Consider the following 24,060-nt stretch of genomic DNA (forward strand, 5'->3'; position numbering starts at 1 on the left):
ATAAAGGCAAAAACCTGTATGTATTCTAAAACACTGATACTGATTTTTTTAAACTGTTTAGCCAATAGAAAATAAGGACACATCCATTTTCTCAGTGTTTTGGTTTCGTTTATTTTTTGCTGTTTTTTTACAGAGTGATGCTGAACTTTGTGGGAGAACCATCCGCAGGTCAATCAAAACCTTCATTAAATCTTTAAAAGGTAGCTTAAATACAACTTCGGATCAACTACAAAACAAGCTCTATAAGTTTCTATAAAATTTGAGGTTTTCATAGTTTGCTGGTCTGGAGCATTCAAGTGTGTGTTAGCAAAATGCTAAGCATGAACGACACAGGCAAAGATCTTAAAGAAACAACTGTGGCTGCCTCTCAATTTGGGAAGGGTTATAAGCTGATGTCCAACCAATGTGAAGTTCCTCATTCTACAGTTAGAAAGATTATTCACAAATGTAAAAATAATGTCAACACAGTTGCCAGCCTTCCCAGGAGTGGACATCCCAGCAAATTCACGTCAAGGTCAGACCATGTAGACTCTACGGGCTTCAGTTAGCATCTTCAAGTTAAAGTTCATCACACAACAGTTAGAAAAAGACTGAAAAAGTATGGACAAGTACATGGTTAGCACTGCTGTCTCACAGCAAGAAGGTCCTGGCCAGCAACTGGCCTTTTCTGTGTGTAGTTAGTGGGGTTAGGTAAATTAGTGACTCTATATTGCCCAGATGTGTGAAAGTGATTGTCAATCACTGGCGACTGCCCAGGGTGTACCCGCCTGTCCCTCTATGGTAGCTGGGATAAGCTCCAGCCATAATGAGCAGCACCATGAAACCCACACACAGCATATTAGCACAAACACCTCAAACAAACTGTCATGCATGGTGGTGGTGGGATGATGATTTGGGCTTGTGTTGCAACTAGAGATGGACCGATCCGATATTACGTATCGGTCCGATACTGACGTAAATTACTGGATCGGATATCGGAGAGAAATAAAAAATGTAATCCGATCCATTAAATATAAAAAAAAGCACCCTCACAAAACTCGCGACACGGCGTAACACGGGTCATAACCGTAGCACGTCGGAGCAGTGTGCTCACGTGATAGAACGGCTGTGTGTATTTGTAGCCTCGCTACCAAACCAGCATTTCATCTCCGAGGAAGTTATCCCAGAGAGAAGTAAAGCAACTGTGTAAGTTCATCTCTGAATGTTTGTAAAGCGTTCCCGCGTTAAGCTTAACAACCGATATATGGAGCGACTGCCTCTTCTCTCCCCCTCCCTCTCCTGCTGCTACTTCAATCATGAAACTGATCAATGATCAGCTGATCGGCTTTTCTGTCGCCAGTCCGTCTCTTTTGTTTGTTTACCGCCCACTTCGCGCCAGAAAGAGGAAACCAGCGGCTGAACAACAGCAGCACGTTTAAGCTTGATAAGATGTTGTTAGAATGTATTTACATTCTACACCAGGATCCTTTTCTACGTAGCTGACGGCTGCTAACTGTGCAGGGGCGGATCTAGCAAAGTTTAGCCAGGGGGGCCGATAGGGCATTAACAGGGAAAAGGGGGCACAAAGACATACTTTTCTTTCTTATTCTCATTTAAAATGTCTAGCTTTTAATAACTGATTATCTGAATCTTACACCCAAAGTTTTAATCTGATGTAAAATGTATAGAAGTCCATTACTGTATATAGTAACTATTAAGTCTAATATACCCTAGTAAGCTATCCGGTCGTTAAGTGATGACGTGACGAATCCTACTTCCGGGCCTAAAGTAGTCTGCATTTAATGTGGCTTTTGTGTTGTTAACATGTTTAATGTTTTGTATTTTCTTCTATTTCATCTCAAAAAGCTCCTAAAACAGTCAGTGATCACTGTTGACCTCCCTCGGCTTTTATTACCGCTAATCATTTATTTAAGCTCAGTTTTTAAAACCTTAGGATGTAACTACAGCCCAGCCCATGCAGCAGTATATGAATGACTAACCTCGTATTGTGGATGGATTATCTCAGTTGTTCTCCTGGCTGAAGTTTGGTCCTTTTACAGCATCCTGTCATGCAATTACATTTGTTCCTGACCACCGAGAACACTCACGTTAACTTTTATCGAGTGGAAAAAAAGTTAGCTTGTTTATATTATGCTAACATAGCTGTGTCGCTAGTGGTCACGTAGCATATCATTATATACCAGCTAGCCAAACTTCAGTAACCCTACAAACGTCACTGCTGTTTAGTTTTCTGTCTTCATTTATGTTGGAAGTGATAACAGAGCTGTACGTTTTAATTTGTTTCCAAAACCCCGCAGTCAGGACATGCTATATTGTATTTAGATAGAAGCTAGCGAGCTAACTTCCTGCCAGCTTCTAACTCCGTTAAATGTCATAAATTCCGTTTTCATGGATGCCTGGATGTTAAACTCAATTGTTACACCTGGTACAGCAGAACGCTGATCATTTTATTAAAGATGAAAGACTTTAGACAGTTTTTCAACTCTCAGTAATGCCATAGTGATCGTTTGATATATGGACCTGCAGCGGAGTTTAGGCCCAGACACTTAACGACCGGATGGTACTTTTTCCTTTGGGAAGGGACGATCTGTGCAGTCTGCAATTCTGTTGAAGAAAGATGTTGAATCTATTTAATTATTCTTGAAAAATAATTGATTTCTGTCCATTTTTTTTCACACTGCATCAAATTAAAGTTGATTACGTCAATTAAGCATCATGAGGTGGAGGGTGGATGGTTCCCTATTTTTTTTTTTTTTTTTTTATTTTGCTGGGAGTTTTAGAACCCTATTAGTTAGGTTGCTTACTCTTTAAAATACCAGAATAGGGAGGATGGAGTAGGTTTAAGTTTATTAGATTGATCAGTATTGCTGAACTATGAAATATTTTGGGTGCAGTGTATTTTTTGCGCACAGGTATAACAGAATAGCTTTAGTGTTTTTTGTTGTTTTTTTAACTTGAGTATGAACTTATACAAAAAGCAGCAAGATATTAAAAAAACAGTTTTATTGATTAAAAAACACACTATATCGGATTCATATCGGTATCGGATAGGGCTGCCACAAACGATTATTTTGATAGTCGACTAGTCACCGATTATTTTTGCGATTAGTCGACTAATCAGATCATACATCCATTGAACGTAAAACATACAGCTTATTGCACCAGCATGCATCTGCTCTTATATAACTATCATTAGCTTACAGCTTTAAGTGTTTAAGGTATGTGCTAACTAAAAATAAAGACAAGATGATAGTTTATTAAATTTTAATGAAGTTTGCAGATTGTTTCGGTGAAGTTTAATAAACTCAGCCGTCTGCTCCTTGCTATCTAAAATATAACGGGACACCGGAGTATATTCTCGAGCATCTCACACTTCTGATAATCAGTTGTCTGCTTGACGTTTATTCAGCTGTGTAAAAACTATAACTTTAATCTCAGCCAAACCGATTTACTCAGGAACAAATAAAATACTGAAAAAAGCCAAACAATAACATTTTTAAGTTCTCTAAGTGACTTATATATATTTAACCTGAGTAGCGAAAGACGGCGGTGGGTTTGAAAACGATTTGCCGGGAGTCCGGTGCTCTCACCGGCTCTAGTGAGCCTGTAACCCCGGCTAGCTAACGAGCTAGTGGGTAACAGACGTCTCCGAAAACATCAGAGCGCTTTTGAAAATATGTGGTGTCTTGATAAACAGAGCAGATGTATGAAGTTTACACAGCTACATTCTCGCCTGAAAATATGTTAAACGTTTATTTTGTGACCCAGAAAGAATAATAAGAGTAACATTAAAACTAACTAGCTGCCGCCATTGTTGGAAACTGAGCAGGGCCGCGCTATGAATTCTGGGACACAGTTTCTTCTTCTTCGGGGTTTAACGGCAGCTGGCATCCTTGTACATGCAGTGCTGCCATCTTCTGTTTCAGTCTGTTATTACACTCTTAAATCCTACTACTTATCCCTGCGTCTTTTGGGATCTTACAAAGCTTCAAACGACGCGTCGACTATTAAATTGGTCGTCGACGATTTTGATAGTCGATGTAATCGTGACTAGTCGACTAATCGTGGCAGCCCTAGAATCGGACATAAAAAAGTGGTATCGTGCCATCCCTAGTTGCAACCACAGGAACTGGACAAGTGTACTCAACGAGTCAACAGTGAACTCTTCTACATACAAAAGTATTCTAGAGTCAAATGTGAGCCTGTAAAGAACATTATAAAGACAAGTGGGCTAAAAGTCCTCCAGAACAATGTCAGAGATTGATCATCTTATAGTGTTTCTTATACTGCTTTTGTAGAGGTTGCATTTTCTTTTTACTATGACTTCATGTGGAATTGTTCTTCTCTAATTAATTGCTGCTGCTGATTATTTGGGAAAAGTGCTGATATAGATTTCTAGGGAGCAAAAAAAAATTACTATCACATATATCTATTGAGAGATCTTCTAAATATTTTTTTTTATTTATACATGTATATGAAGGAAATAACAATAATTTCCTCTTATACATGTATAGGAGGAAATTATTAACCATTTACACAATTCAAAATATGCATTTAGTTTTCATTGACACGTGTGAAGGGTTTAAAGAGTGGGAGGCTGAGAGGTAAGGCAGTAAAAAAGCTCTACATTTCAAATGAGCAAACAGAGAGTTCATTGAGGTCTCAAGAGGCATCAAGTGGTTAGAGCAAAAGGAGCCTGGCTTTCTCAGACTGTTAATGTATGTCCAAATGCTGAAGGAGCAGCATCATTTAGCTGCTATGCTGTGGTCTGCACAGAGGGGGATAAAATCCAATTTGCTTAATCATAAAATCGAACCAACAACAAGGCAAGGGAAGGGAAGGAAATGAAGATAAAAATCATTAGTGCTGGCATGCCATCTGTATCCATAGACTCAGTCATAGAAACAAGAGGTGTATTATAATCACACAAGCTGCTGCAAACACTGGCGCATTATAGATTTGTTTGGTGGCTTGGAAAACATCCCAGTAACAGGTTGACCGACGGAGAGCTGGGCACTGAGCTGATCTCTCGGTAGCTCCATGTGGTGGCTGGATAATCAGGTGATTGAACACAAAGCATTGTGAGCTCCGTGACACACCATCCAAAGACAAACAACATAAGAGCGCTCTTGTTGATTGAAAGGTACCAGTGAACTCAAGCTCAGTATTTCCTTTGATGCCTTTAGTAATGTCAACAAATTAAAAGCAGCATCGATGATGGAATGGCAGCAGAGAGAGAAAAGAGAGCCAATGAAAACAGAGGTAGTTCATCTGGAAAGGATGCATCACTGACTAAATAATAGAAAGGTAAACGTGACTTTTTTGTCACGGTGTACACAGTCTCAATGCTCTCAGTAGAGTGAGCAAATATTTGACTGACCAAAGGTAATCTGATTGGCTGCCTTTAGACTGGGTGAGAGCCATTCAGGGTGCTGACTTATATTCCCAACTTGAAGCACTTCATTCTTAATTTTAGAAAATATAGACATTATATAGATACATTCTCTGCCTCATGCCAGTGAGCTCTCATTACATTACTATAATGAAGTTAAAGAAAAGCAAGGCAGTCTGGTGAAAGGTCTGATATTTAAAGATTGTGTATATTGAAAAAACAACAAATGAATGTAGTTTATTTTCTGTGTGTGACTTACTGCTGATCAAGTGATCAGGTCTGAAAAAAAACATAAGAACCAACATCGGGGCAGTACAAATTAAGAGAATCATCACATCCCTAATCAATATCTATTTAGCAGGTAAAATGATCCAAAACAATAAGGAAGCATTTTCGTTCACCATTTTTCTTTTTACTTTCATCACCAAAACACTCTGACCATAGAGGGCTAAATTAAATAAGAACAAACATTAAACAGTGAAGTGCAATCCATTTTAAAATCAGATTTTTACACAGGAAAAACCTCAAACGATGTTAATAAGGGCTTAACAAAAATCACACTACAGCAAAGTAAGAAGACCGGCTCCCCCACAAGGAGTAATTGAGTCCTGTTTGAAATTAATGGCAGGTTATTAATCTGAGCACTGCTCAGTCTACCACCTCACTAGCAGTGTACACAAGAGTATATCATGTCCGTGCTATCTAAACATCAATAGGACCACTTGGAGTGAAGTCTTACGAGATTTCACCTCAGTTCAATTATTTCAGTCTGCTGCTTATGTTGTCTGTTTGAAACAGGTGTTTTCTTCGGTTTGTAAAACGGCATACTGAAAATGGAATTAGGAGGCGAGAGAGTAGTTTGATGCACTGAGTTGTCCGATCGTTTCAACCGGTCGATACGGCATTGGACCTGCTCGACAGGTTGACAGGAATGTCGCTCGAGAAACACGGTTTGAGCAAATGACATAATATCAATTGAAAAAACCTGTAGGCTGGTGCAAGGCTCTTCAGACTTCTTTCCAGAAGCCATACTGATAAGAGGTAATTACTTTCCCAAGCAATCACTAAACCCTGCCTACCCCTCATTTATTTGCCTGCAGAAAGTTTCCCCTATTGAGAAACTTGAGCTGCCATCATTTGCACACAAAAGGACATAGTTACCATAATTCGATATAATCCAGGGAAAAAGCCAACTGTTCAATGAGAGCACCTGCACTATCAATCGAGTGCCTTTTTCCCCCTCGTTTTCTCCTTTAAAACAGCCAGCAAAGTTGTTACATAACAAAAACATAGTTGCTTTTTATAGATATATTAAATGTCATGGTCTGTGCTTCACACAGAGGTTTCAGTGACTGTGTGGACAAGAAGAGAAAGCTCAGTGTGACATAACATGCTGGTGTGCATTTTTGTTCATGAGGAAAACATGGGGTTCAAGCCTCCCGTTTCCCAGGAAACCAGCAGTCTTGTTGTCATATTTCTCGCGATTCTGCAGTGCGTCTGGCTTTTTCATGCAGTCCCCAGCCACAGCCACCATTAGGGATGGACCATGCCATGTCGTGACATGGGAACCCTTATAAACGTGTTAAGAGCTGGAGGCATTAGCATTTTGGACACCACTGAATAGAGGCATTTGTTCCTCTTCCTGTGCCTCCCTGAAAGACTCTATTAAAAGGAGGTTTAGGAATTGCTGTGTTTTGGTACTGAAGTTGGGACAGCATGGAGGGAACATTTGACAGTAGATTTCCTAGAAAACGTTTTGTTTGTTAGTATTTCTCCTTTGTAATTATTTGCGTATAACAACTGATAAAACTATAATTGCATAATAAACATTTTCACGCTTGTCTTTTAAATCTACCAAAGTTTGATGAATCACTGCTGCTCTTTTGTTTGTCCTACTACCAGTGACTGAAGGGGCTTTAGGTGAAACAGAAAAACTTAAAATGGATAAAATGTGGTTCATTTATGAACCTTGAGGATAAAACAACCCCCATGCACATCTTCAACAGATGCCAAAAAGTTAATATTTATACCTCAGCTGGCACTCCATTTTTTCCAGATGCCTATAGATGTAAGATGTCTTTAAGAGTGCTTAATGGCTTCCACCATGTTGCGTTTAAGGAAGCTGGTAATAGGCTGAGCAGAATTCGTCTCCACATTAACGAAAGGCTTTGATTGATCTCTGATTCAACCTCATGCTGTGGTCACAGCAGGATCTCTGGTCAGTGTCAGGCAGACTTTTCACTGTCTGGCATTCAAGCTTTCATCTTCAAACCTTCAACAGTTGATATGTTACATGTGGAATGACTATCTCATCCATAATGCATATTCCTCAGCTGTGTCTGATGATGAACAATGGTCGGTACACTGCAACTTAGCAACATGAGCGCACTTCTCGGTCGACAGCTTTGATTCTCTATCGCCTGTTGTCTGCTGTGCCTGAGCGCTCAGCTGCTAATCCAGAATGAGGTTATTGAAAAACATGATTGATCAAAATGCAAGTGAACTAGATACAGTAAACCTCTGAAAGAGGCAGCAGTAATACTATTGATGCATTTAGCTTTGGAGTTTCCCTGCTGCATTGGACTGAACCTGTGACATTTTATTACATTTAAGAAAAATATTTAAAACTGATATATGTCTAACAACTTGCTAGCTGTCTAGACTTGGGCTCCTTTAGTCTTTCTTACAGTAACTTAAAAATATGAGTGAAAAACTAAGGAGTACAGGATTTGTAAAATTACATATCGGACAACTGACTGCAGCCAATCAATCAGGCTCAATCGTGTGTTTTTGTTTTTCCAATTCAAAGCCCAGATATATCTGGATAAGACTAATTAGACTTCCGTTCTTGGTCAGTAATCAAAATAATATAATTTTTAAAAAAAATAGAGACAGGCTGACATTAGTGGCGGATTTTGTAACAAAGACAGATTGATATCAAAGTGTGTTAGATGGCAGATCAGCATATTACAGAAAAGAACACTAAGATTATTGTTCAGCTGTAAAACACACTCATTCTACCACTGTGACTACTCTGACAACTGATGATTCAGCTGATATAGTTTTATACTGAAAATCATTATTAAAATTGGCCTCAGTGGTTTGTGGATGGGTTCCATAGCAGCAATGGGGTCCCCAGCCTGTGCACCATATAAGGGAATTGATCTCCCACACTATGAGTATTGATTACCATCAAGTAGGGACAGAGTGTAGCCAATGAGCTAATCAGAATCAGTAATGCCCTATTTTCCAGAATCACATTGGATTTAGAGTTCAAAGCATAAATCATGAACTATTTGCAGGGGAATAGTGATCAATCCCACACCATCAATCTGCAGTTTATTTAGCTGAAGAGAAAACAAATAAGTATCTATGTCTCTAACTAAGCACACCCATTGATTCACAAAGCTTTAAGTGGTGAGGACATCAGAGAACTGCACCAATTCTATGGTTTACAGTGAATTTACCACAAGCTGTCAGGGCCTCACAAAGGTAAATTACTATGAAAGCCTATTGATTTGTAAAGTGTAGATCAGGAGGAGGGAACAATTGTGCCAAAAATCAGGAAACTGGCTCAACACAATGACCGCAGGCACTAAAGAGTCCATTCAGATGGCTGAAAATCTATACGGTCGCGATCTATATGGTCGCAGCAGAAAGAGGGGGTTAGGCTGCCTCCGCCCGCCTTTGCATGTAATTGAAAAAAGATACCCACGTGAAGCTTTTGACTGAAGAAATAAACAAAACTGATGAATGTGCCTTGTCATGACCCTGTATTGATTCTCAAATATTGCATTTAACGCTTTCTTGAGAAATAAAGGTAATAAATCTTCATTCCACTGAAACATGCATACGTCACCTTCTGCGACTAGAGCACTTTCCATTTAAAGATGCAGATTTTGTTCATTTAAATCTTAAACCTCAATCACGAGTCCAGGGACAAAAAATTCACAGCACATCAGTTTTACCAGCCCCATCCCCCAGTTTCACACTGCCAACACTGTTTGTCCCTCCTCTCCGCTCCCCCTCTTCTCAATATTGAAACAAGTAAACAGCACCATCTTTTCCAGCCTTTGGATGAATATAAATGAGGACAAACTCCCCAATTAGCCCCCTTTGATGATTCAAGGGTGGCAGAAAGAGGACGTCACCACTAATGCACTCATGGTGGCTCTTGGCTATATTAAGGTTTCTACATCTTAGACTTTAAAGTGGGAACAGGCATGGTGAATTCCTCCCTGGGAAAATAATTCATGTGTTCACACCCTCAAATCTCAGAAGAGCCCCGTGAATGTGCAGAGGCAGCAGAATGGAGACAGCCATTAGTGTCCGCAGCAGTGTAGCTCTAATGATGATGGCTGTGGACTTGCTGTGCTCTGCATTCTGGGCACCAGAGCTCCTACCTCTGATCAGAATGGAAAGGAATACCCCCAACGTGCTCTTGTGTATGTAGTAGGTGGATCAAGACAGGACATGGCTCAGGACAAAACCTTTTTGGTCCGCTGAAGTACATACACCTTTGATCAAACTATTTTTATTGTCCATCTTTCTCTTCATTCAAATGCAAAGAGCTCTTTTTATAAAGGTAAACACACATGTAGAAATGAAGAAACCCAAAGAAGGGTCTCCATGACCAACCCCAGCCCTCATCCTTAATATTGACAGTGACAAAGAAGCAATGTTAGATCATCAGTTTAATAGTCTGACGTTCTGCTTTAACACAGCAGCAGGAAACTGGAGACATGCAGTCTTATAAATCAACTACTGTGCAGGGGAAAAGCATTTTGAACCATTTTCACCACAAACAACCCCCCTCCCCTCTCGGGTTTCTTTCAAAGCCAGTGTGGGGTCAGAGCACAGTAATGGAATCCCCCCCACCTACAGCTGGACTGGACACCATTTAACAATTTACAAGAAAAAAGGAAAAACAAGAAGACAGAAAGACACGATATTACTGGCAACAGTCACACTTCCAGTAATGTATGCTCTTCCACCTACATATAATATGAATCACCACACACTAGATGCATATCCATTACTCACACCACATATTCAGAGTTTTTCCTCTCTGGGGTACTAAGCATGCAGTCACAAAATGATGCAGTCCAGGCCCGGGCAATTATTTTATCTACTTTTTTTAACTAATTCATTCAATCGCAGCTGTTCTTCCATCTGTGTTATAGTACCACATTGAGAATTTAAATTACCTCCAATGCCAGCAACATTAAGTGTGTACAATGTGCAGACAAATATTGTAATAAGTAATTAAGCACAAGTGAAGAAGAAGATACATTTGTAACATTTTTAAAGGGGACTTTTTATGTTTCCTTCAAATTCAATATTTTGTTTTTGGACAAGAGTAGCTTTGCATGATTCACACTTCAAAATAATGCTTGTTTACTTCACACCGAATCTCAGTTCATACACTGTGTGAAGCATGCAATTTTGGTAAATTACCCCACTGCCTCTGGGCCTCTTCTGACTGGCTGCCCCCCGGAAACAAAAGATATGAACAAAAGGTGGGTGGGGTTTCTGTGATCAGAGCTATGTGCCTGAGACGGCCACACAGAGCCAGAGAGAGTATAAAAGCTGTCTGAAACCAAAATCAGTCTGAAGCCCGAGCTTTAAACATCCACCACTGTACCATTTTATATCTAAGAGAAAATAAGAAAAAATAGGTTCGAATAATGGTGAATTCCTCAAAACGTGTTGATATCATCATCAGATTCACCATACTGCTACTTCACATCTCTAGGAACAAAACAGCACCACTGTGATTACTAAAAAATCCTCTTCTCTTCGCTTTTATGTTAACACGCCTCTGTGAAGTTAGAGACTCACTCTTTCTTTGTGATGTTAAGACACACTCCCACACACACAGGGTAAGACTCGTTGTTGTTTTTTTTCTCTCTTTTCTTGAATAGCTCTTTACAGTCTGGTTGTCTAGTGAATGAGGGGAGAGAGCTTGTTTACTTCATGATGGAGATAGCTGAACCAATCTCAAGGAGGAGCAGCGTCAGCCTAAACATTGTCCAAAAACAAATATCGTGCAAATGGGAAGAAAAGAGCGTCCACTGTTCGAAAATCTGCCTGAAGGTTCTTTGAAAGCCAGCAAACTATGTCCGTCCTCACCAGAAGGAGTGAAGTCTGTTCTATTATGATGAGGGGAAGAGTCTGCCAGTAGACTGCCCTTCATAGAAAGACACAATACACAGGGTTAATAGCAGTGCTTCTGGCACACTTTGGACCCCTGCTAAAACCCCATCTCACTGCAGGTGGTGGAGGAAAAGAGCGGCTCAAGTTTTAAAGAGACCTCAGTGTGTCAGTAATGACATTTGAACAGCAGAGAAAGACCTGACTGCAACCTTCAAATTCTCCACACCTCAGCCACTGGCGAACCACAGGAAGCAGCGCAGCCATCTGTAACTTTGGTTTGGCTGCAAATGGGGAACTGAGGGCTGCTCATTGCCCAGGGACATGATCCAAATGTTCCAATGGCAGGTGAGTAACACCACGCAGGAGAACCCAGGGGCCTTATATAGCATTGGTTCAACAAGAAGACATGAACACGCACCTTGGGAGAATCTGACTCGTGGATCCTCTTTCACAAGGGTGTGTTTGCACCTATGATTCACACTTTGGAAAAGGATAATCGCAAATCCGTGACACGGGGCACAAACTGTGGCTCAGCTGGGCAAAGCAGCTTTTAGAAAGGGATTACTGAGGTGTAAAATGGTTTAAGAACAGGAGCTATTAATTTGCTCTGGATAGTGGAAGGAAAGACGCACGTGGACTCATCAACTGTCAAAAAACTGACAGACCTCAAGGCTAATAGTGTCAATTATACTCGCTTTCTTGTGTCAAGCTGTCACTCTGTGAGCAACGTGGGCCTGTGAATTATCATGACCCCTGCAGAGCTGGCAATTTCTTGTTGGACTATTTTTACAAGGTGGATAAATCATAGAGGTGACAACATGCTTTGAAAGAGCTTGAGAGTCATAAAATGTATTTTTAAAGGCGGGACGTGCTAAACAGGTGTTATTCCCTTTTAGTGACAGCGGTAATAACAGGGGATAAAAAAAAAACATTTTAGCACAGACACGCATGTAAAATATTGGCACGAACATCCTGTCACTCTGCTAAGTTGAGCCAAGCAAGACCTGTATAGCTGCAAAGCTCTATCCAACAGAGTTTTACATTACTTTTAGAGATCTAACAAATTCATAGAAACGTTCCAAGTTCAATTTTCACAGCAATGTGAAGAAATGTTTTTTTCTTCACTACAATTAATTCATGAGAAAAACCGTCAAGCATGGCTGGCTAGAATTTAATCTGCAGTTTTAAAAGAATTTGTGAGATGCAAGTGGTCTGTGGCTGGTGTGTGGCTATGCTACACTACGAAACAAAGTTATGACCGCAATTCCTTTCAATAATAATCCCACCTCGGTTATCATGCTTTTGGCAGATGCGAGGGAATTAGAGGCAAAGCCGTCGACAAAACTCGGTCACTCTCTCAAGGAAATAAATCACGGCCGCATGAAGTCAATTTAAATGCAAATGTAAATGTTTAAGACAACAAAGTGCCAGCAGTAGTGTGCCTTAAGGAGTTGTGGTGGTAGTGAATCTTACAACTGAAGACCACCCAGATGTTCTCACCGGCAAAGCTGACATGCTGCCTGCGGCTACAAAGCAAAGGGGTCAGCTGAAAGCCGGAGGAAAGACATAAAAAGAAAAACCTGTGTTGCATGTCGCATGAAGACTGATGGGAGCATTTCCAGGCTGAAGCCAAGGATATCAAAGCAAGGTTTCTCAAGGATCACCTCTATTGATCTGTTTTTGTTTCTCTAAGCCAATCTTTCAAGCCTTTAAGCCATTTCAAATTGGCAAAGCACTCACAGTGAAAAGACATGCGGTTTGCTCATACACAGAATTTTGATAGAGCTGAAAAACCTGACAGAAGGCAATAAAAACTAAGCAGATTTTGCCCAGATTGCTAGTGTTGCACTGACATTTTTGTCACCTCTTTTTAATCTCTTCTAATCAAGGTTAGGATTAAAGTCTACCTATAACTATTTGGTAGGTAGAGTGATACAAGTGCAACCCTAGATAAGGGATTCTGCATTGATGAATGTAGGCAGGCAAGCAATAAGAGCTAATTACTAGACTGCAGGGCAACGTTTTTATCTGTAAAGTATTTGTTCCTCTCAACATCAGCATTAATCTGAGGCAAACATCTGCTTCCTTTTCAAATACATCTGCAGTTCATCACTGTGAATTACCATGTGGCTGTTAATCATATATTTCCTCTGTGACAGAAGGATGTAATTCGAATTTTCCTTCTTCTGTTGTGCATTTTGCTTTTAATGTAAAAGTTCCATACCGATATTTTATGTTTGCCTTTCTGTGTTTGAAAAAGTGCAGTTCGCACAACAGCCAGTGCACAAAAGTAAAATATTTTCTCCCTTATGGGATCATGGCCAATAGAAAGATCCTGCAGCTGCATTTCTATGAACCATGGATGCTATGTGAAGAAAAAGACCTGAAAGCCTTGTATGGAGCGTTTTGGATACAACTAACTGTGGAAAATGTAATATTTGTGAATATTTTCAACTATGGCGCAAATAAGAAATAAAGGTTCAAATAAACAATGTCCAACATTCCCTAAAAACTCACTCTGATCCTAAAGTTACCCAATAGTCTTATCTACCACCTCTACTGTCTACAAAGAGATCCCAACTTCAACATTAAAGTGTTTGCATACCATTTTCTAAAAAGAAAACACTTCCAATTATAGTGGCTGCTAATCTGGTTGGCATTTCATAATGAGCGCTACACTCTTGTTGCTGTGTTTAGGAAAGTCTGCATAACACTGATTAGCTAATGCAATTAAACTGTACTTACCCCTACCACTGCCCTCTTATGTCTCCAAATGAGTCAATTTGTGACTAAAATGTTTAGTAATTTAGCACCAAGCTATTTTCTTTATGTCTAAACATTCTAATAGCTACACCTAAACAGAACGAGTCCCAGTGACTGGTCTTACTTTATCAGCAAAAAACCTCCCCTTGATACTCATTAGAACTCCACTGTAAGCTACAGAAAACGTTATAAAGTGAGATCGTTTGCAATCCAATACGCGGCCATAAAAATGTGCTCTGTAAGAAGCACATTTGGTTTCTACCCTCAACAATCTGGAGCTTTAAAAATAATGAGGTCAAGGAGGTCTGCAGTTCGTAGCTTGAGGTCTGTGGGTCACACTTGTAAAAGTGGAGTTCGGAGCTCCCCCAAGCTGATGAATTAATTTGGACCCGTACCAGCTTGGCAAGATTCTTTCACTCATCATTTGCTCTATCTGTGGGGAGAGTGCATTAAGAAATAGACATGCTGAGTTTTGGCTCTCTGTGGAATACCCTGAAGGGCAACTGCAAAGACTTTTAGAAATATCACAACCTTCAAAAACGGCAGAAAACATGAATTAGTATTAAGAAGTCAACACAAAAAGAACCACCACAGCATATGCCTCATCAGATTTTTAAAACATGTGAAAATATATATGAAATATTGTATCCATGTCAGTATGAAACAGCTGGGACATTCCCCACCTTTGAACCGACCCAAATGGCAATTTGGAAAAACAGACCAAATTAAATGGTGCAACAGAAAACAGAAAAGGATTAAAGTCTTTGCTCGTGTGTTAGCCCACTTAGAAAATTGACCACGCAGCCCTGCCTCTTTATTCCACAATTCTAATCGTGCCTGATCTGCTCTCTAATCTTCCATTTGGATGATACTACTGTGCTTGACTCCAGCCCCCAATGGGCCAGTAAATAGGCTCTTAATATGCAGAGCAGACACTGAGTTGTATGTTCACACCAAATCATCATACATGGGGCTGCATCGGCTTGGGACTCCCAAAAGTCCACTTACAGTACCCAACAGAGCCCCACACAATGTAATGAGGTCCCAGGGGAAGCATCTGGAAATACAGCACTGCTGCCCTCACAGTACACCCTGTCAAACAAACACATACTTTTAGAGAGACCTCCTTTACAATTTCTACAGTACTACATGAAATATTGGATTTTTCCTGAATATGCAGACAGAATTTGGGGCACTGCAAAAGAAATTGACCCTCTATTTGTTTAAAGATACGGCTTAATTAAACAAAGCAAACTAGGCTGTGCTGAATGACTTTGATTGCCATTCATATTTTTCTCTAAAATATTTTCCAAATAGGTGAAAATTCCATAAAAATGTGTGGGCATTAGCCAAATCCTCAACCTACCCTAACCCCAGATGTATTAGCATATGGTGACCTTGAAAGGTCAAATGTACTGAAGAAAACACAGGCGAATAGAGAAAAGCTGCAACAGTAGACAAAACATTGGCTACAACTCAAAGGAAGTAGAAAAAATCGAAATCTCACTAAATAGAACATAAGTGTTATGGAAGGATTACATGGGGAGGATGCTTCAGTATTGTGATGGAGAAAAATATGAAAGTAATATTCGTCTTAATTGCATGATTCATATAATACTGTAGGGTTTTTGTTTTCATAATCCTTCATTATAGTTTTATTATGGATTTTTACTGTCAGCGTATCAAAACGTGAGGATCTGTTGCTTTGTTTTATATGACTATAAACCGAATAAGCGAAGTTCTGGTGACTTTTCTTTAGACAACACAAGCAATTTTGAGAGATAACCCCAACAAATTTACTGACACGAGTCACAGAATCATAGTCTGAGGTGTGTTTCATATCGAGCCCAGTATGCCCTCTGTGTCCCCTGCTTGTCAAACGTGTCCTTCCTCATCGTTGGTGCCCTTCACTTTCATGTCCCAAGGGTCCCCTTGTAACCTTATCCACACAATACCCTTCATGGGACACAAAGCCAATGATACCAGGCTCTTCTGTTCCATTCTCTTCATTTGTCACTTTTATTCCTAAGCTCTTTGTTCGTCTTACCTCTGTATGCATGACTTATCCCAAATTGAGACTGCAATTGAAATGGAAATCATCCCTGACTCTCACTGACTTAAGGGCAATAACTTCTTGCTATTTGAGGCATATCTGTCATGTTCGTTGTCCCTTGGAGAATCTTATGGTTGTGTTGCCCTTTTCGCCAAGGTTTTTAACATAAACATTGAATTTGGATGGATATGTACCCCGTGATCCAGAGGCGACACTAAAATTCTGAGCAGGCATGCAAAAAAAACAGGACAATGAGATTGGAAAAATTAGTTTAGAGCTGACGGCAATGCACATTAGGATTAGAATTCCTCTCGTAAAACATCCCCTTTACTGGTTCTCATTACTGGCCATGGTTTTCATGTGAGCCTAATCTAAGTTGATTAATTCAACATAAAAATTACAATTGTGAAGCCAGACGACACAGAAGAAAACTACAGCAGAGAAGGAAAAGAAATTCCCATGAAAAGCACACTGACAAACAGCCTGGAGGTGAGGATAATAACAATACAAACGAAAAATGCGTGTAAACGCTTGTACATAACAATGATGGGACATTTTTTCTGAATTATGGCATGTAAACAGAAAACACTATGAAAGATATGAAAGCACTGCAAGCTCTGGAGCTGGCAGCAAATAACAATGTCTGGGTAAAATGTTCCATTTGTGAGAAAACAGCCTCGGCAGCACAGAAAAAAGGAGCAATGACGGGCCAAACTGAACCTCCAGACAGGGATGAGCCTGAAGCACATCGCCTGCTCCCGCCCTCTTATTCGCTTCTTTTGCACAAAAAAAAGAAAAAAGTAGAACTGAACATTCAAGATAACATTGACCTCTCTACGGGTTTGTCCTTCAGTGTTTCCTGATTAATTGTCCGTGCAGTGCGAGAAGCCATTGATCATGTTCGCCCACTGGTCCTGATGATGCAGTGGCCTGTTAAATAAGAAATAAACCTTGATTCTGATGATCAGCACCTCTTATCTTTACACCTTCATCCCCCATCGGAGGCTGCATGGAGGGGGAAAAATAATAAGAATTCAAACCCTCCTCCCCCCTACATCTCCTCTCTGAGCCAATCATTGGAATCATAAAAAAAGAAAATCTGGTAAATAAATACGCACATTGCTGGAGAGCAGGAAAAGGAAATGAATATTTCATGTAACCAGACACATTTCCAGAACTTACTGGCTGGAACGTGCCTTTCTGGCTGTCATTGGTGACAAACATGAAAGAGCAGGGCTCAGGTACGGCTATGCCGCAGCACTCTCAACTCTGCCTGAAGCACAGGGAGCACAAGTCGTCAGTGTAATTGCTTGTAGTGGTGGAGCCTGAGCTGAACCTCAATTAGGGCCTGGGTACTTGCTAGGCTCCACACCTTCTCTACACGTCTGCCAGCCTCTTCCGGGAAAACATATTTGAACATCTTAACGCCGCCAGGTATATCACTGTTGGATATGTTGTTTGTTGCTTGTTGTTATCAGACTTTGGGTTTTCCCTTTGCATCGTACTTGTTCCAACAGGCACTTTTTTTTTTTGGCATCTCGACTAGCAACACATTCTAGATAGGGTGATAAAAGGGCAGCTAAAATGGACAATTAGTCTGATATAGCTATTCACTCCTGCTCGCTGCTGTCAGGCTGCTTTCGTTAATCTCTTACAGCCATCTGATACTCCAGATTCCATCCGACAGGACTGAATTACAGCCCAAAATTACAGCTCTGATGCTGGTGAAATGCATCTACTGCAGACTGCATGGATGAGACACAGGTAAACACTTCAGAGTGCTTAAAAAGCAAAGATTATGTGAAAGAATGTATCAGAGTCAAAACTCTTTTTGGATCAAATATTTGAAATAAAGGCTGATTCGCCTCAGTCACACACAGCATCTCGGCTTGTTTCAGACTGCTCTATAAAGGCCAGGTGAATACGGCCTGGGTACAAAAGAAAGGGCTCTCTGTTTCTTTCCCCTTTTAACTCTCAGCCCCCTCATTTCCCTCCCGCTGTACACAGGACGATACAACATGCATACACACAGACACACACATGCCATCAGTGCAAACATTTCAGCTCCAAGGCAAACACACACCTGTATGAACAGGTAAAGACAAAAATCATAGCTTGTCTCTTGTCTTTCATGTTTTCAATGCACTTCCTGCCTTTAATGGCACTGCCAGTTTGAGCAAAATCCGATGACAAACACAACAAAGTTGGAAGCTCAGGTGTTCCTGTGCAATACCAAGCACTGATGTGCAGGTGGAAGTTTTATTTAAACAGTTTTGCAGAAACTGCATTGTAAACACTCAGTCAGCTGAGCTTGCAAGGCCGTTTTAAGAATGAGCCCGTCTGCGGACACAAAGGATGTTCTGTTTGCTGCATTTAGCAATCAAAATGATTAAAAGGATGAAAAAGCTCCATGAAATGTGCCAGGTTGGAGCTGAATATTAAGTGGTGCGGAGACAGGATGGCGGGGGCTGGTGGGGGGCGCTGGCTGACATGGACCGGCTGGGAGATGGTCGACACTTTGCTTGTCCAATTACTGGCGATCGTTCAAATTGTTTGGTGAGAAGCATTCGACCTACTTCTGGACACAAAGCACCACTGCCCTGAATACAGAGAAGCTGAGGGGGGAAACCACGTGTGATGACAAGTGCCATTAGAGCCTCTTGTCTTTGGCCTAGAAATGAAATTTAGACAACTTACCTGATGTGTGAGAACACTGGAGAAGCTATGTGCTGGGATGAAGGGGGGTGGGCAGCATGAATAGGATCTGCAGCTGGATTTGATTAAACTCACTAATGGCAGTTTGACCTTCACAAGGTCTTTGCGTTGAACACTAAGCAACGGGACCAGGATAAGAAGTAGCAGCACCCCAAAAACAAACAAAAGTGGCAGTGTTTAGTGTGTGCATGGTTTTTTTTTTTCCTTTTCTCATTAAAACTGTGCAGACAATATGTGTCGCATCGACTGTTCTGCGAACAATAATACAAGACAACGATCAAAAGGAATTAAAAATATCAAATTATGGGCAAGCTACGGAAGAGTTCTGTTTCTTGGGATTCCCTCAAAGGCATCATCTACAAGGGTGGGGGGGGACCCAGAAAACAACACTACATTTGAAATCGCTGCACTTCCACACAGGAGTTTAGTACATTTGCATACCTCGTAAATATTCACACTGAGGGAATCCTCATACCCGCCACGTGAGACACAGTCAGTTCATACGTGCAGCAAACACAATGAGGCACACAAGCAACAACTGCCCTTGGTTTAAAATGTGACTGTAATGTGATTTTAGTCGCACAGATTAAAGTCTAATCAGTTATGCCAATCACGCATCACATATCTAACGCACGTAATGAGGAGCCACTTCCCTTAAGAGCGAAACGAGATTAGAGAAACCTAGGGTGTTTTATTTTATTTTGTTTTCTACAGCCTTTTACAGAGTTTGAATGTCCAATGTGACACCAGTTAACCTTCTGTACAGGTCCTCTGCATTCAAGTCTACACTTCAGAACACATGCACCTTTATTCCTACTCCACATACCTGGCAAATGACTCTCATATCACATGCAAAAGCGCTTTTTTGCCCTCTAAGAATGAGATTCACCATGCTGGGTGACAAGGTGTGATTCCCTTCTGCAGTTCAGCACTCAGCATGCAAGCCAGTGATATGCAGGCTCAGATCAGCCCTGTGTTATGGCCAGTGTAGTGGTAAATAAGAAGGATGGTGTGTGTGTGTGTGTGTGTGTGTGTGTGTGTGTGTGATCTCCAGTGAGTATTTTTTTTTTTTTACCTCAGGCTGTCATACAAATAAGAAAGGCATTAATTCACAAGCAGTAACTCTCTCTCTCTCTCTCTCTCTCTTCGCATACAACGAACATGATTTAAAAAGGGGCTGAAGCAAAGGTAGCTAGCAACATCATTTCTATTATTCTAAACTGCACCTGTAGTTATTATTCCACTCATGAAACATTCTCCCAAAGCAGTCGTGACAACACTTCCCAATTCCATCTTTTCCTACATTTGCCTTCTTTCTTTATTTCCTTCCTCTACTTCTTCTTCTTCTTTAAACTGGCATTTCCAACCACCTGCCATATAGAGCCCGTGCAGGTATCTGCTGTATATCACTATAACAACCGGGGAGCTCCGCGTGCGCAAGCTAGCAAACATTTCTAACAAGTGTCACAACTAAAAAGTCAAAGGAGGGGAAAAACGCGACTTGCTTTTCGAAGCAAAGTGAAAAAAGAAGAAAATAAAATTTTAAACAGAACTCACCTTCAGGTGCTACTCATGTCCAGACAGCCGTTCACAAAGTTGAATTGTGTCCACCGCTGGAGGAAGAAGGCAGAGGGAGTGTTAACTGTCAACGTAACGCTGCCGCCGTGCCTCGCAGTTGGTGTGTAGCGGAGTACCACCCCTCCTCCTCCTCTTCTCCTCTTCCTCGTCCTCCTCCCTTGGATGCTACTATTGCTCCCCTCTCCTCTTCTTCCTCCTCCTCCTCCTCTCTTCGCCTCTGTAAAAAGGGGGAAAAAGTAATAGCGGTTTCCTCCTCCTTCTCCTCCACCTCCACAATGACAGACTCAAAGAAAAGAAGGGACCCTATCGTAGTCAATAGGTTTCACAAAAAACCCTTGGCAACGCAGAAGAACCCGTGCGCAACTTCCCCACGTTGTGACCGGGTTAAAGCTCTCCCCAGCCCCCCAAACGGTGACAGACATTATTCCCAAGACTAGGAGTGAGCAGGTTTTATAATGGGAGAAGGAGGAGGAGGAGAGAGGGACACTGAACTCTTCTGGTGGGGATGCTGTTCAAATATGAATGAGAAGGAAACATTTAAATTGTCCTTCATTGGATGTAAATCCCTGTTTGTGCCTGTCCTGTTTATGGAGTTCCTTGCAGGTGTTATTTATTTGAAAATGTATTTTTGTAATTTCACAGGAATTCTGTTTGTCTTGCTGAGCCTGAATGGTCTAAACACACGAGATTTACAAAATTGCAATAATTTAAATTGTTTTTATTTTAATTTATTTGAAAAAAGTACATTGCATTTAATAACATTATCATTTTTATGATATCAAATACTGAAAATAATAATAATTACAATTAAAATATAAATTTTTTTCACTGGAAAAAATACCATCAAACTGAGTTCTGACTATATGATACATCACCTATGCTAAGAGGAAGTCTGAAATTTTAATACCTATAACGTAATATGTGAGACTCAGCTGTGCTCTGTTATACTGTGCCTGTGTGAAATTGAAAAATAACTCTGGGTAAAAAGGGAAAAGGTCTGAAAATCATCTTCCACTGACTTCGCCCAGCGATAAGTCATCTTTGTTGTAGCTTGGTTTCATTTTCCTCGTAGTCGCATCTGTGCAGTTCTGCTAAAATCTGCATGCTTTATGATTTTGTGGTGTCTTGCAATATTTGGGACAGCACAAAGTGGTGATCAGTTAACCTGCATAGCCACAGGTAAAAAAAAAAATAAAAAAAAATTGATTACATTGCCTCAGTATGTGGAAGAAGAAATGAGGAATTGAAATGCTCTGTAGTCCCATATATAGTGGGACACCTGGTCATCCTAATACTACTGAGACTAGAGCCCATCCCCACCACTATCTATCAAAAACCAGGGTACACCCTGTCTTCCAGACCCAGCACAGGAGAGACAGATATACTGATATACATATACTGATAAGGACAGGCTAATGTGTTAGGAACAAAAGGATACCATGCTGTTTGATGAAAATAAAAACTATCAGGGTGGAATTTAAAGAAAAAGTGGAACAATGATGCGATTTATTTTGTCAAAATTTTATTGCAGCAACAGAGTAGTTTGTATGGCCTCCATATGCTTGTATGTACATCCTATTGGACTTATGTGAGGCGCGCATGGGGTTCAGTCAATGGTATCAATTCCTTCATCCTCCAGGAACTGCCAGCATACTCTCATCACATGAGGCTAGGCATTACCATGCACCAGGAAGAACCCAGGACCCACTGCGCCAGAGAAGGGTCTGACAATGGGTCCAAGGATTTCCTCCTAATAAATAATGGCAGTCATGGTGCCATTGCCTATACATGGAGGTCTGTGTGTCCCTCCAAGGATCTCCATGGCTTCTCCAGACCTTTTCACATCTGTTACATGTGCTCAGGGTGAACCTGCTCTCATTTGTAAAAAGCAAAGGGTGCCAGTGATGGACCTCAGTCTCCACAGTGCTAGGCAGTGAGCACAGTGCCCACTAATGGACGATGGGCCCATTCTCATGAAGCCTGTGTCTAATTGTTTGGTCAGAGGCATTCACACCAGTCTCCTGCTGGAGGTCTTTTTGTAGCTCTGGCAGTGCTCATCCTGTTCCTCCTTGCACAAAGGAGCAGATACTGGTCCTGTTGATGAGTTAAGGACCTTCTACGGCCAGCTCTCCTAGAGTAACTGTCTGCCTTCTGAAATCTCCCCCACGCCCTTGAAACTGTGTCGAAAGACACAGCAAACCTTCTGGCTATGACATGTATTGATGTGCCATCCGGGAGGAGTTGGAGTACCTCCACAACCACTGTGGGGTCCAGAAATCACCTCGTGTTAGTACTGACACTGATCCTAGCCAAATTCAAATCCAGTGAAAACACAATCAGAAAAGATGTCAATCAGGGAAAATGTCAGAGGTTTGGGGGGTTGTCTCATTGCTGCCAGTGCACCTGTTAATAATAATAATAATAACAATAATAATAATAATAATAATAATAATAGTCAAAGGAGCTTGCAAAGAAAAGCGTCTGGACTTCTTTAAGTTTACTTGAAGACGTTTCACCTCTCATCCGAGAAGCTTCTTCAGTTCTAAGGTCAAATGGTGGAGAGTCCCAGATATAAACCTAGTGGGAGTATCCCCCCACAGAGGGACAAAAGGACCCCCTGATGATCTTCTAATCGCCTGAGCCAAGGTGTGAAAAGAAGACCAGACACCAACGAGGGAGGATAAGAAGGACAGACGCAACAACATTGTCATCCCCTATGTAGCCGGTGTATCAGAAAAACTTAGGAGAGTTTTCTCCAAGCATGACATCCCGGTGCATTTCAGACCCAGCAACACGCTCAGACAAAAACTGGTTCACCCGAAAGACAAAACGCCAAAACACAGACTTAACAATGTGGTGTATGCTGTACAGTGCAGCGAGGAATGCCCAGACCTCTACATTGGAGAGACCAAACAGCCACTTCACAAGCGCATGGCACAACACAGAAGAGCCACCTCCACAGGACAAGACTCAGCAGTCCATCTGCATCTTAAGGATAAAGGACACTCTTTCGAGGATGCCAATGTTCACATTTTGGACAGAGAGGACAGATGGTTTGAAAGAGGAGTGAAAGAAGCCATCTATGTCCACTGTGAGCGACCATCTTTGAACAGAGGCGGGGGTTTACGACACCAACTCTCTGCCATCTATAATCCAGTTTTGAGATCCCTTCCCAGACGCCTTAACGCCCACTCACATCCTGGGCCATCTGACCTCAGGAATTCGCATGATAAGGTGGGGCCAGGTTTCACAATGAACACACCCGAAACTCTGGCTGATTGGGACCCACACCCAGTTTCACACCTTGGCTCAGGCGATTAGAAGATCATCAGGGGGTCCTTTTGTCCCTCTGTGGGGGGATACTCCCACTAGGTTTATATCTGGGACTCTCCACCATTTGACC

The 24,060-nt window shown here is 41.2% G+C and overlaps 1 protein-coding gene across 8 annotated transcripts in view; it reads right to left on the reverse strand.

Moving 5' to 3' along the window:
- chl1b (cell adhesion molecule L1-like b) overlaps positions 1-21,074 on the reverse strand; it is a 74,891-nt gene extending 53,817 nt beyond the window's left edge. For 6 of the 8 annotated variants that reach the window (XM_084927535.1, XM_084927532.1, XM_084927533.1 and 3 more), the window contains exon 1: positions 20,637-21,073. The gene's annotated coding sequence lies outside the window, so the exon portion shown is untranslated. Of the gene's footprint in view, positions 1-20,636 lie in introns of all 8 variants that reach the window. The other 2 variants (XM_084927538.1, XM_084927537.1) reach the window with 1 other exon arrangement.
- Between the last annotated feature and the right edge of the window lie 2,986 nt (positions 21,075-24,060).

Source organism: Perissodus microlepis, chromosome 5 (genome assembly GCF_051167445.1).
Source record: "Perissodus microlepis isolate ML-2025 ecotype Zambia chromosome 5, ASM5116744v1, whole genome shotgun sequence".
NCBI lineage: Eukaryota > Metazoa > Chordata > Actinopteri > Cichliformes > Cichlidae > Perissodus > Perissodus microlepis.